This window comes from Cupressus sempervirens, chromosome 4 (genome assembly GCF_028749045.1).
Source record: "Cupressus sempervirens isolate cs-2001-9-10 chromosome 4, ASM2874904v1, whole genome shotgun sequence".
Taxonomy (NCBI): Eukaryota; Viridiplantae; Streptophyta; class Pinopsida; order Cupressales; family Cupressaceae; genus Cupressus; species Cupressus sempervirens.
The window spans coordinates 825,159,857-825,170,813 of NC_143121.1; the positions used below are offsets into that span (position 1 = coordinate 825,159,857).

Sequence of the window (10,957 nt, forward strand, 5' to 3'; positions counted from 1 at the left end):
GGAAATGCTGAGAGTTGAGTTCATTGATAAATGTGGTATTGGAAATATGAATCAAGGATATAAGGCCCAAGTTCATCACATAATCAACACACATGTAGATTATAGAAGAAGGGAAGTTGAGGAAATAAGTCATTTCAATCCCAATTCTAAAGAATTAGGTCTAGAAATATTAGTGCTAACTAGATGTGCAAGGAGCACTATAGAAAACTAGGTCTACGATGAATAAGGGGAAAGATAATAAAATCCTTGAAAACCCTAGATGAATATGATAAATATGCTGAAAGGATAAAGTAGGTAGGGGTCATACCTCAAAAATCTATTTGTATGCTTGTTGTACTGATCAAAATGAATGGAAATTGTCAAATCTGGGCATGAAACTTTGCAATAGAAAAACCTAGAAATTGTCCAACAATTTATCAGGGGAAAATTGGGTGATTAGGGGTGGCCTATTCAAGATTGATGCATCAGAAGTGGCCTATTCAACCCTAATAGATTGTGTACAACACTGATTCTGATTTTGTATTTTGAAAGAAAGCTAAAAAGGGCACTTAGATCTGCAACTTGTTTGTCGATTTGATATTCACAACTTGTAATAAGAAAGGGTTTTTGTTGTTGATGGGGGTTTTCCTTGGTCAAACCACACTTTAGAAATTAACCTTGAATTGAAATAATTAAAATAACACAAATGTAAAGTAAATGTAGCAATTCAAGTTACAATAGTAGGATCTTGCGTATCAATTGCAATGTGCTTACTTCACCTATTGATTTAGATCAAGAAGATGAAGATGAATGTATGTAGAATTTTCAATAAAAGATCTTGAATGGATTGAATAAGATCTTGAAGATAACCTCATTTAATTTCTTGTATGCTTGAATTCTTGATCTTCAATGGAGGAATGCTTAAATGAATAATTGAAGGCTTGAAGAGTTGATTGTTTGAGCTTGTAGAATGCTTGATCATAGAATACTTTAATTCCTTATGGATTGATGATTATGGGATGAGAAACAGAGCAAATGGAAGGAATTATATAGATCTCAAAATTGACTAACCCCTGTTGCCCGACTTGTCTATTATTGTTTTAGGATTAAAGAGATAGATATACCAATTACATGCAAATATAACCAATATTAGAAAATAATAAAACAGACATAAGAGAGCACAAGCCACAAAGAGTTAACATGGTTCACCCAATTTGTAGACTACGTCCACCAAACAAAGAGTCCAATTTCTATTAATTATTTGATAATGCAACCCACCTATCTTCTACCAACCATTAGGTTAGAATGCATAGCAAGAAGATGCTTAAAATTCTTAATCGCCCAATTTTGCTGAGCATAGCAACGAGAACTAGAAAGAAGAAGTACAAATACAATTACAGGTGACGGACAACTTGATGCTCAAGTATTATTTTGCCAAGGCCAAAGGATCATGCTTACAACAAATATCTGTACACAAGCAGAGCTTGTAAACATAGCATTGGGTGAGTTAATAGACATTGTTTACAATAATGGATTGAAGCCACCAAATGTGCCATTGTATGTTGCAACATAGATAACTACATGGGACCACCATGGAACAAGGAAGACCCCAAAATGATACCAACAATACCAATATCCTTAGGCAGTAGAAGACAAATACTAGTTGAAATGGTCTGGGTAATCACCATACACCTTAGGGGCTGACTCTCAAGAAAGAAACGGTTGACATTGACAACATTAAAAGGCAAGGAATAACATTCACAACTTTGTCAAGAGTCAAGACCTTAGATGGAGATGTCTCCAACTAGCATTCGCTTTGAAATATTTGCAAAAATGCAAAGCCACCCATATATTCCTACGAAAAAAAGAGGCAACAAAATTGGAAAACATATCTTTGAGAAATGTACAAGGATGTTGTCATGTGATCAAACAGTTCTTTAATTTAATTATGGGTATACAAAGGTTTCACCTGAAAAGCCTTCATCTCCTATAATGTATTTTTACTCATATCATGAGTATGTAAAAGTAAAATGGAACAACTCATAATCAGAATTGGCTAAAACCTTGCACTAATTGGTGCAAAGACCAGAATGTCCTTGCGTAGTCAATCAGACCCATTTACAACTCCTATTATGACATTTTTCTTCTAAAACCTAAAGTTCATGTACCATTCCAACTTGAAGAAACTGTTCAGGTGGTATTCTCATTGTAGAAACTGTTGACCTGCAATTAGTCTGCAGAAGTCCATATATATCAATTACCCATCTTGCAAAAATAGATCTTTTCATAGCAGTCCTCCTCAGTGTGGTCTTCCCCAGCACATACACAGCCTCTTCATCCTTCGCCAGCTCAAGCTGTTGCAATTCCTCTTGTTCAGAAGCATAACAATTATCATCTGCAACTGAACTTCTGCCCTGATCATCCATAATATGCTGCTTAATGCACTCAATAACCTGGTTGAGAAACTCCTGTCCTTCCATGTTTGGGGGATCATCTCTATAACCATATTGAGCAAGGCATCTATAAACACCCTTTGGTCCAAGTTTTCCCACTAAAAATCTCTCCTCTAACAACACTGTTGTCACTGGAACAGTTCTTATAGTTAGAATGATGAAAATCTCGTGAAGGGCACCCACATTCTTCACATAATGCCTTAGAATAGGTGGTAACCCATAAACTAGGTCACTGCACAAGAAACACACTCCTGGAATACGAGTTTTTGCAGCAGCAACCAGTGTATGGAGGTCCCCTGAGCTTACTTTTCTCTCTTGTAGATATTTGTACTTGATCTACCTTCCATAGTTCCACGAGAACATTATGATTAGAAACACTCCTGAAATTGAAAAGGGCACCCAACCTCCCTGTGGCACCTTGTTCAGCACAGCTGAGAGATAGACCATATACAATAAGGAATGGCAATATAAGTAGAAGGTGCATGTTCCAAACAAGTAGCATCACCAAGCTCACTAGGCATGTTGTAATGAACATAACCCCAATGACAGCAACCCCTGCAACCCAAAATCAAAAACATTCTGTCAGAGTATTGAAGTAAAGGGTATAATATCAGAACCACCTTGTTTAATGTTGCATTGGTAAAGAAAAAGAGTTACAGAAATAATAAATTGTGAAAATCTGAAAAATTGAAATTCAGGGGTTTGTCTTATAGTGTGGTGGTGAGATTCAAATTTTGTTGAAGCATTGTGATTGCAGGCTTGTGTCTACATTGATCTAATATGTTTGAGTGGTTGAATCTTGGTATAGATAATTATAGATGAGGTCCCCACTTATGACCTCATCAATTCATAACACCAAATAAAAATTTGAAATTCTCTATCAGAATATAAATGTATAATATCACAACCACGAATTTCATGCTGCAGAACCTTGCGTCCCAGAGAAATGTCCCTACAAATTGAAATTCAGAAAAAGTTAAAAAGAAAGACGAAGCAGGATCTGAGGGTTAGTGTTAATCCTTACCATAGGCATTCCCAATTTCTGGCCCCCCTTTAAACCCCACAACGATAGCAAGACATATAACCATGAGCACATAGTTGACTTCAGGGGAGTATATTCGTCCTTCCTGATTTTTTGAGGTGTGTACCATCTTCACCCTAGGGAAGCAGCCAAGAGCCATGGATTGTCTTACAATTGAGAAGCTTGCTGAAATCAACGCTTCACTGGCAACAATGGCTGATAGAATTGCAATAACAAACATTGGCCAGTACACTGGAGTAGGAATTGAGCTATAGAATGCAGTCTTCATGTCTCCTGGATTCTTTATCAAATAAGCTGCTTGTCCGGTGTATGTGATAATTAGAGCAGGGTAAACTAGCATAGAGAAAGCAATCTACAATTAAAAACCCCATAATATTCAGAAGAGTGAATCAGATCAGTTTAAATAGTATATATAAACTTGGATAGATAATTTTCTTGAGACAATAGAAAACCTGAATAGATCTCTTATTGAAATGTCCCAGGTCAGCAAACATAGCTTCAGCACCTGGTTTCAAAAAGATACAGTAGACATCTTTTAGGCTCTTTTGGGGCCCTTGCTTTGAGAAAATGTTTGGTTACTTGAATTCCTTTCATTTGCTAATGAAGGATAACGATACAAACAATTTAAGAAACATATGCTTAAGAGAGTACAAACCTGTTATACACAAGACAACACCTCCAAGAAGAACCCATCCTTCCTTTTGTTGTTTATTGAAGAAATAGACTATGTAATAAGGGTTTAGCCCCTTGAATGCTGCTGGGTAGTACTTTGCAATATTGTATATTCCAATAAGGGTATTGGTGATGAACCAAAGAATCATTACAGGGGAGAACATAAAACTCACTTTACCAGTACCGAACCTTTGAAGGACGAAGAGTAGCAGCAGAATTGCAGCTGATATTCCTACAACGGCGCCTGCATATTATGAATGCGTAAGAGAATTTACATTAAATGAGGAATCAAGATGGATTTGTAGATTGAATAACCTTGACTCTCTTTATGCATAATTCAGCTTAACGGCAGCCATAAAAACATGAGGAGCTCCTAAACTAAAAAGGTCGATGAGCTTACCTACTCAAACTATGTTGTTTATGTAAACATTGATTTTGCATTATAGAATAGAAGTGATGAGCTTGAGTCAACAGAAAGTTGTAAGTACAATAAGAGAGATGGCTCAAATTTGATTTTTACTTTTAAGATTTTCCATATTCTTCTGTTTTTCTTTTAAAACTTTCTCATGAATCCTGCTAGTCTCATGGGCCATTGTCTATTTCCAATGGTACAGAATTTTCTGGATGGAACAGGGGATGCATTTTCTTGTACCCAAGTTTTCGAGCCATTTTTGGACACGGTTAGGGGATACCAAAGGGGATGGATGCATTAAGTATAGAAAATTTAAAATATTTACATGAAAACAATGATAAAGCATACTTGTATATGTTCTAGAATCTTAACACATAACATTAATTTTAGATAACTTAAATTAAGAGTTCACATGAGAAATAAAGTCAATGAAATTATTAAAATCCAAACATTAGTATTACAAGTCTTGCAAAGTACTACTAGAATCCCTAATCTTGAAATGTCCCCATTTTCAGTAAAATAAGCTCCCAAGCAAGTCCAAAGAAACTTTATTAAATTATTATCTTTCAAATAATAAAGAGTATGCGTCATCTATCCTAAGTCATGGAATTTAAACTAAAATAATTAATGTGGATCATACTCTGGTTCAGATTAGAGCTTTTTGACTGAATTCCTTGCACGGCTGACAACACTGCACAGTGACAAAAACAAGAGCTTTAATAACACAGCGAACTTTGAATAAGTAAATCTTAAAGAAATAATCTCTTTTCAGAGAGATGATATATATTGAGCACGGACCTGAAATAGCAGGAGTCAAAGTTCCATCTCCAATTACCATACAAGTACCTATCATGACAAGTATGAGAAGAGCCCTCTGAAATACTGCACTTGTCTCAAGCAATTGCTTTGTTTTGGAATTGAAATTGTTCCCATGATTTTGACTGAAGTACTTCAATTTTGAGTCTGACTGAAGACGATTGAATTGGTTGCCGGCCTTTTGCCCAACATTGACATACCGACATAACAATGAATAAAGAGCAAATGTGCCTCCTGAAACAACAAAATTATGGAGTTGAGATACGTTGGCACTTATTTGAGAACATCAGAGGAAATATGGTAACAAATAGATCTTAAATGAGTATTATATTAGAAAGGTTTATTGATCATAGATATATAATTTCTGTAATTTCTAATATGTATATAGTATTTGATAATCGTTGCATGAGTTTGTTTGCTGTTTTAAACTAAATTATATGATCTATTATCAAGAAGAAGAGAGCAAAACAAGTTGTATTCAATTCGCTCTCTTTTTCTTAAAGATAGATCATATAGTTTGATGTGAAACAGCGAGTTTAATTCCTCCACTTTCAGATCAACCTGTATGATCCATCATCAGAAAGAAAAGAACAAGACAAATATTCTGTTCTTTCTAATGATGAATCATGTAATTTGATTCAAAATGTTTGAAAACTAAACTCATGCAACATTTACTAAAAACTATGCACAATAAAAGTCGTCTAATATAAAGACTGTACTACTTACTACTTACCTTCTCCATGATCATCTGCTCTCATGACAATGAAGACATACTTAATAAGAGCAATCACTGTTAATGTCCAGAATATCATGCTAAGAATTCCCAACAAATCTCTCTCTTCAGGATTTTCAATAGTAATAGAAGAGTATGTATAAAGAGGGGATGTCCCAAGATCTCCATACACAAGTCCAAGAGTCTGATAAGCTAATAACAATGTTTCATATGTTCCAGATATCTGTAAAACAAATTGCCATCAATAACCTTAAAAAAGAACATGATAACAAATTGCCATCAATGACCTTTAAAAAGAACACGATAACACAGTATAAGTGTAGATATATGATTTTCTCAGTACAGAATGTTTATCAATAGTTTATGGTATTAGCTGTATGAGTTTATTCCTTTAACATTACGGATCAGACTATATGATCTATCATCAATAAGAAGAAAGTAAGACGAGAGAATATATTAGTTGATAGATGATGTTTATTATAATTTGGTTAGAAACATGTCAAAAAATAATTTCAACGCGAAATAGTATTAGTGTGATTGACACAGAAAACTTGTAACCTTGGGCTTGGAAGGGGGCAACATATATGCTTCTGAAAGTTTTGGCTCCTGTGGCTGATCAGTGGAGTTGTCAAGGCTATCATCTTTCACCACTACTGATTCCAATACAGTAACATTTTCTGCACTGTGATCCATACTATCTTTCAAGGCAAGCACTTTATCTGACTAATGAGGCACTTGGGATTTTGACAATTTGCAGGCAAATGCGATGATTATATGATATTTCATGCTCACCCAAGTTGCCTATCCTACTTATAGAATTTAGGAAGCCATTCCTAATAATAGAATGTATGAATCCATTGATACACCTTGGGCTTAGTTGAATGCTATTTATAAGCTACCAAATTCTATTTAGTATTATTAACTATTTCAAAGCTCTCCAAGACTTTGAAGCTGTTTTCCCACAAGGAGTGTTTTGCACGTAGTTTTTGATAGCAAATATATTGCTGAAATTTAAAAAAAAAAACAGTTTTTCAAAATAACGTGTTAACGTGTTTATATTTTTGTTTTACCATATATTTTTATTGCTCAATAATTGTAAGAAGATAATTTTATTTAAAGTTGTGATTTGAGTTAGAGAAAAGTAAGTAATAATTTTATTATTATTATTTTATAATATATGATTCATCTTATTTGTTGGTTTGTTTAGGTTGATTGATGACATTGAGAAATTAATTGTCCAAGTCTTAAAGTCCTAGATTTTATGATTTTATTTTCTAGATTTTATGATTTTGTTTTGTTGATTTTGTGTATGCATTGATTGTTACATAATGTAAATGATATTGAATAATTGATGGTGAGCTTTAATCTTAAATATAATAAGATTTATTTTTTTAAAAATTCCAATTGATATCTTGCACATGGTTAAAGACTTTTATAAAACACAAATCATGATATAGACTTTGACAATGTTTACATCCCCATCAAATCAAATTTTAAGATTAGTATTTGTATTGAGATTTATTTAAATTTTTTTTCCAATTGATATCTTGAAGGTGGTTAAAGACTTTTATGAAAACACAAATCATGATATAGACTTTGACAATGTTTACATCCCCATCAAATCAAACTTTAAGATTAGTATTTGTATTGTTTGTTGATGACAAAGTAATATTGCATGGTTAATTGAAAACTCCCCCTAGAAATAATTGAAAACTAATCTAAAATCAAAACTTTTTTTTTTCAAAGTGTGTAGAATAGAGTCTAGTTTCTTAAAAACTAAGTTGTTGTAAAATTTGATGAACAAGCTAAATTCTATAGCCCAATTAGTACATGGTGGTTTTTGACAAAAAATGAACATACATTCAAAAAAAATTATAGATGAAAGGCTTGAAATAGTTCAAATTAAAAATAAATTATATGGTTAGATAGCTAACATAGACACCTATAATGCTATGTAACTTGATCTTATCGATACCCAACCACAAGGAATCTTGAAGGAGAGCATGCAAGAAAAATCAATCATTTTTGGTATGTTTTCTAGAAACATGTCTCAAACCTATTTATAAACTCCAAACCTTTGGGTTGGATCTCCAAGGAAAAACCAAGCCTTAGGCTTGGTTTTAATACAAAGCTTTTAATAACGCGTGCGCCCTATAGTGTGCACGCGCTATTAGAAGCATTCAAATTCTCAATAGCGCTTGCATGCTATAGTGTGCACACACTATTGAGACCTAAATTGCAACCCAAGAGCAAGAGAGAGTTAGGTGGGGGGTGGGCTGGGGGAGGCGGGGGGGGGGGGGGGGGGGGGGGCGGAGGGCGGGGGGGCGAGGGAATGGCTATGTGTGTGTGTGAGAGAGAGAAAGAGATAGAGAGAAAGTAGGGGATGGGAGAAGGGAGAGAGTATAGGATGGGAGAGAGGAAGTGAGAAAGAGTAGGGGTGGTAGAGAGAGTACAGGATGGGAGAGTAGGGGTGGCAGAGAGAGTACAAGATGTGAGAGAGAGGAAGTGTGAGAGAGAGTAGGGGTGGCAAAGAGAGAGTACGGGATGGGGGAGAGAGATTGAAAGTAGGGGATGGGAGAGAGAGGAAGTGTGAGAGAGAGTACGGGTTGGAAGATAGAGATTGAGAGTAGGGGATGGGGGAGAGAGAGAGTAGGCGGTGGGAGACAGAGTGGGAGAGGAAGAGTGAGAGAGGAGGATGGGAGTGTATGTGTGTGAAAGAGAGAGAGTAGGGAATGGGAGAGGGGGAAGACAGAGTAGCTTGAGAGAGAGTAGATGGAAGAGAGAGTAGGTGATGGGAGAGGGAGAGAGATGGGGGAATGGAAATGTGTGTAAGAGATAAAGAGAGAGAGAGAGTAGGGGATAGGAGAGAGTGTGACAATGTGAGAGAGAGTAGAGAGGGAGAGAGTGAGAGAGAGTGTGTGTGTGTGTGTGTGTGTGAGAGAGAGAGAGAGAGAGAGAGAGTAGGCAGTGGGAGAGGGAGAGAGAGAGAGAGACAAAGTAGGGGATGGGAGAGGAGAGAGGGGGGATGGGTGTGTGTGTGAAAGAGAGAGAGTAGGGAATGAGAGAGGGGGGAGAGAGATAGAGAGAGTAGGAGATGGGAGAGAAAGAGAGTAGGAAATGGCAGAGGGAGTGGGAGAGGGAGAGAGAGGGGGGATGGGAGTGTGTGTAAGAGAGAAAGTAGGGGATGGGAGAGAGTGTGAGAGTGTGAGAGAGAGAATAGGGGAGGAGAGAGAGAGAGAGAGAGAGAGAGAGAGAGAGAGAGAGAGAGTAGGCGGTGGGAGAGGGAGTGGGAGGGAGAGAGAGGGGGAATGGAAGTGTGTAAGAGAGATAGAGTAGGGGATGGGAGAGAGTAGGTAGTGGGAGAGGGAGTGCGAGAGAGAGAGAGGGGGGAATGGAAATGTGTATAAGAGAGATAGAGTAGGGGATGGGAGAGAGTGTGAGAGTTTGAGAGAGTAGGGGATGGTAGAGAGAGCTCGTATGGGATGGGGGCGAGAGAGAGAGAGAGAGAGAGAGAGAGAGAGAGAGAGAGAGAGAGAGAGAGAGAGAGGGGATGTGAGAGAGTGTGAGAGAGAGTAGGGGATGGAAGAGAGAGTGAGAGTAGGGGATGGGAGAGAGAAAATAGAGAGGGAGAGAGAGTAATTGAGAGAGAGATAGTAGGTGGTGCAAGAGCGAGTGGGGGAGGGAGAGAGAGGGGGGATTAGAGTGTGTGTGACAAATCTAGAGAGTAGGGGATGGGAGAGGAGAGCGAGAGGGGGGATGGGAGCGTGTGTGTTTATGAAAGAGAGAGAGAGAGTAGGGGATGTGAGAGGGGAGAGAGAGAGTAGGCAGTGGGAGAGGGAGTGGGAGAGGGAGAGAGAGAGGGGGGAATGGGAATGTGTGTAAGAGAGATAGAGTAGGGGATGATAGAGAGTGTTAGAGTGTGAGAGAGAGTATGTGGTGGCAGAGAGAGCTCATATGGGATGGTGTGGGGCCCATTTGCCATTGCACCAAAAGCCATGACTGTTAGTGAACATGGAACACCACATAATTAACTACTTGTGAGCAGGGGAGCGCGTCGCATCACCCAACAATCTCCCCCTCGACACGCATACCAGGTGCTTACGCGGGTCGGGAAGGCACCGGGGAGATTTGAACCCATGACCAAGCCAAAACCAGGCTCTGATACCAATTGTGGGGCCCACTTCCATTGCACCAAAAGCCATGACTATTAGTGAACATGGAACACCACATAATTAACCACCTATGGGCAGGGGAGTGCGTCGCATCACCCAACAGATGGGAGAGAGCGAGTGAGATTAGGGGATGGGAGAGTGTGAGAGAGAGTAGGGGATGGGAGAGAGAGAGTGAGAGTAAGGGATGGGAGAGAGAGAGAGAGAGAGAAAGAGTAGAGAGGGAGAGAGAGAACTTGAGAGAGAGAGAGAGATATTAGGTGGTAGGAGAGGGAGTGGGAGAGGGAGAGGGAGAGAGATAGGGGGGATGGGAGTGTGTGTGATAGATCTAGAGAATAGGGTATGGGAGAGAAGAGAGTGGAGGGATAAGATTGTGTGTGTCTGTGAAAGAGAGAGAGTGGGGGATGGGAGAGGGGAGAGAGAGAGTAGGTGGTGGGAGAGGGAGAGGGTGAGAGTAAAGGATGGGAGAGTGTGTGAGAGAGAGTAGAGGATGGGAGAGAGTGTGAGAGAGAGTAGGGAGAGGGAGATAGAGATAGGGGATGGGAGTGTGTGTGACAAATCTAGAGAGTAGGGGATGGGAGAGAAGAGAGAGAGTGGGGGGATGGGAGTGTGTGTGTGTCTATGAAAGAGAGAGAGTGTGATAGTGTGAGAGAGAGTAGGGGGTGGTAGAGAGAGAGTACA

The 10,957-nt window shown here is 38.4% G+C and overlaps 1 pseudogene across 1 annotated transcript; it reads right to left on the reverse strand.

Moving 5' to 3' along the window:
* Positions 1 to 1,901: 1,901 nt before the first annotated feature.
* Positions 1,902 to 6,947, reverse strand: LOC149563926 (potassium transporter 6-like; annotated as a pseudogene). The gene is made up of 8 exons (XR_016363578.1): positions 6,666 to 6,947; positions 6,108 to 6,330; positions 5,357 to 5,608; positions 5,199 to 5,249; positions 4,130 to 4,390; positions 3,927 to 3,979; positions 3,457 to 3,826; positions 1,902 to 2,987 (listed from the first exon to the last, which is right to left on the reverse strand). The product of XR_016363578.1 is annotated as a potassium transporter 6-like (transcript).
* Between the last annotated feature and the right edge of the window lie 4,010 nt (positions 6,948 to 10,957).